Source organism: Schistocerca cancellata, chromosome 9 (assembly GCF_023864275.1).
Source record: "Schistocerca cancellata isolate TAMUIC-IGC-003103 chromosome 9, iqSchCanc2.1, whole genome shotgun sequence".
Classification (NCBI taxonomy): domain Eukaryota; kingdom Metazoa; phylum Arthropoda; class Insecta; order Orthoptera; family Acrididae; genus Schistocerca; species Schistocerca cancellata.
The window spans coordinates 493,053,220-493,056,909 of record NC_064634.1 but is presented as its reverse complement, the minus strand read 5'-3'; the positions used below and the strand labels follow the sequence as shown (position 1 = coordinate 493,056,909).

General features: G+C 44.3%; 1 pseudogene; it reads right to left on the bottom strand.

Annotated features, from left to right (window-relative positions):
• Positions 1–926: 926 nt before the first annotated feature.
• Positions 927–1,044, bottom strand: LOC126102445 (5S ribosomal RNA; annotated as a pseudogene).
• Between the last annotated feature and the right edge of the window lie 2,646 nt (positions 1,045–3,690).

Here is a 3,690-nt window from a genome sequence, read left to right as displayed (position 1 = left end):
CACGAAGTACACTCCGCCACATGCTGTACGATGACTTGCAAAGTGTAGATGCAGATGAAGATGAAGCGATGATGTACGTTAACACGTGCAGCCGTATTTTCTCAACTATAAGATACTACGTTTTCGTACGTTCTCGTTTCATTCCGTATCGTAATTCAAATGGGCAGCTTCATTAAACTGATTACAACGCAGCAGATTGGGACAGTATGCCCACTGGACAAGAGAAAACGTCGACACGCTGCATCATTTTCGGTGTATCCCCATTCCAGTAGAACAACAACAGAAACCCCGCTAATACATTATCCAGAAGTTGCTTCGAGATGTTCCCTCTTTTAACCATTCCAGCTTGTAAAGAAGGAAAGGAAAAGTCATAAACAGCAAGTTCTATCTAGAAAAATGTGAGTTAGTAAATACTGCATGAGATAACGTCCAGTATATTGCTCATCTGTTGCCAAAGTATACCTCATTTGTGGCTTTTGTGGATCTGCTGGTCATATGACGGATAACCATGTAGCTTTAATCATTGAAAGAGCTAAATAAGACCTGATTTCATTGAGACAGAGCGCCATTTCGTCCTGTTTTCGCTGGCTGCAGCAAGACACGAAAGCCTTGGATAGACGAGAGGGCCAATGCGTTCCTGTATATATTTTTAATCCATTTAGCCCGTTTCCTCACAATTTTTCCTAGTGAGAGAGTCTCTTTGTAGCTGTGAAAGTACCACCACCACCACTCCGTCTACATGCCACAAGTGGCCCACTGGGCCCATCCGACCGCCGTGTCATCCTCAGGGGAGGACGCGGATAGGAGGGCATGGGGTCAGCACACCGCTCTCCCGGTCGTTAGGATGGTGTTCTTGACCGAAGCTGCTACCTTTCGGTTGAGTAGCTCCTCAATTGGCATCACGAGGCTGAGTGCACCCCGAAAAATGGCAACAGCACATGGCGGCCTGAATGGTCACCCATCCAAGTGCCGACCACGCCCGACAGCGCTTAACTTCGGTGATCTCACGGGAACCGATGTATCCACTGCGGCAAGGCCGTTCCCTGTGAAAGTACGAGTGTATCGAATTACACTGGTGAACCAAAACATTATGACCACTCGCTTGATAGTTTGTTTGTCCGTGTTTGGAACGAAATACTTCAGTGATTCAATCACGGATCCGACAGTTTGTTGGTAAGTTTCTGGAGGTTTGTGGAATTCTACGTCTACGCACAGGTCACGTAATTTGCATAAATAAAGGGCCGCTGATTCGTGTACGCGGTGATGGCGCCCTATAGCAAATGAGATTTACATCAGGAGAATTTGGTCGCCGAGACATCAACATGAGTTCACTTTAATGCTTCTCAAATTAATGTAGCACGGTTCTGGCTCCGAGACACGGACAATTATACTGCTGAAAGATCACATTGCCGTCGGGGAAGACATCAAGCATAAATGAATGCAGGTGGTCGGCAGCTGTCAGCGTGTCTTCGATTACCACGACAGGTCCGTTGTAAGCACAGGAGAGTGTCTCCCGTAGCATAATAACGTTCCCACCAGGCTGCGTCCGTGGTGCGTTGCGCGCTTCGATCCACCGCGTACCTCGATGACTGCGTTTGTCGAGACCACCATCGATCTAGTGTACCAAATATGTGATTCATTCGAAGAGCCGACTCCTTTTTATTGATTGACGGTCGAATCCCGACGGTCCTGCGTCCACTGCAATCGGAACTGACGATGTCGTTGGGTCAACGAGTGCGCACGTAAGGGTGGTTTGCTGCGGAGCTCCATTGCAACAATGTACAATGAAACATTGCGTTGTGCTCTTTCGGCAGAGATTCTAGAGATCACCATCTTTGCAGAGCAGACAAGTCTCCGACACCCACGATCTGTGGAGAGTCGTGGGCTTCCAAACACTCAGCGCCTAGTGTCAGTCTTACTGTCCCTCTACCTCTTTTCGTAGATGCTCACGACAGTAGCACGTGAACATTCGACAGGCTTCGCCATTTTCGAGATGTTCGTTCGCAGGTTTTGCGCAATAATAATCTGCCCTTTGGCGAAGATTTCCCCATTTACGGCCCATATCTTCGCTAGAGTGTTCCCCATCCATCTCTGCTGCGCTTACACACTTTTCATAGCGCGTCACGCACTCGCAACTTCACCAGGTGGCATCCAGCCTCGCCGTTGGACATTGGTCTTAATGTTTTGGCTTATCAGTGTACTCACCCTGCTGGGCAGAGAGTGTAGTTAACTGCAAGCTGGTAGCACGCCTTCACATCCTGTATGCTGAGGGTAGATCAGAGATACGGTTCTTGTCACTTCACTCTTAAGGGGGGTAGGACGTCAAACGGGCCGACTTGGAGCAGGAGAGGCACCACAGAACATTTTAATTTACACTGTCTATACTTTTACAAATAAATTTATAAAACTTTGTCAGAATGACCAGGAAGGATTCAGAATTCACACTCATAGCAGTGGAAGTTCAAAAACATAACGAAGTAATTTTTTTTACATGTGAAATTGCATCAAGTTTTTCACTTACTAACGGCAGCATTTGTTGCTGTAGGTACACTTTTCTTCATAAGTAAGAGAGGTTCTTCGATGAATTTTGCACAGCATACAAACCAAACTTAAAGGTGTATGAAACTCTAGAATTTTCCAAATATATTAAAAATTTTGGTAAAAATTGAGCTAATTAACTAGAAAAGTTGTGTTTTTCCTGAACATAAAGTTTAAAATATAACAGTTCATTTGCTTTTTCATAAATTAAATAAATTCTAGAGTTTTATACACCTGTGAGTATGGTATGTATGATGTGCAAAGTTCATCGAAGAATCTCTCTAATTTATGAAGAAAAGTGTACCTAAAGCAACAAATGCAGCCATTAGAAGTGAAAATATGATGAAATTTCACACGTAAAAAATTTATTTTGTTATGTTTTCGAACTTCCACTGCAATGACTGTGAATCCTGAATCCTTCCTGGTGATGCTGACAAAGTTTTATGAATTTTGTTTCTAAAGGTATAGACACTGGAAATTAAACTGTCCTGTGGTGCCTCTCCAAGTCGGCCCGTTTGGCGTCCTACCCCCCTTAACAGCGGATAGAAAGGCTGCCACTCATCAGCTCCACTTTTCCTCTCCCCGTCCGCACGGTGCTAGAGAACACAAAGGACACTTGTCGCTGGAATTTAAGTGAATTTGTAGCCGTATTGCTGGGTCTGAATATAATGGTCTGACAAAGTGATTGCTGATATTTGGGCGATTCTGTGTTAGAATCATTCTTAGGAACTGCGATTTGCTGTAATGTTTCGCCTCTTTTAACTCTGGTATAATTTGGCGAGTGATTTACCTGCATTTGGGCTGGCGCTATTCACGAAGAATCTCCGTTAAACACGCTGCTTTGATGTCTATAATGTGGAATAAGTTCCCCTGTGGTTACCTTCCACGGAGTGATTATTGTCTATACCTTTTAACGAATTTCACTGAACTTTTCTTTCTACGAACTAAGTTGAAACTTGGATATTTAGTCACCACGTATGTTCAAAGCATGAGCAACCTCATTCATACCGTGTTCATTCAGTACCATATTTGTGCTAAAATCAGCGGGGCATAGCATACAGGTATTTCCCAGTCGATTTTTAGAATTACGGAAGTATCCGAATATAGCTGAATCTTTGGCCATGTACCACTACGTGTGATTAATGTCCGTGC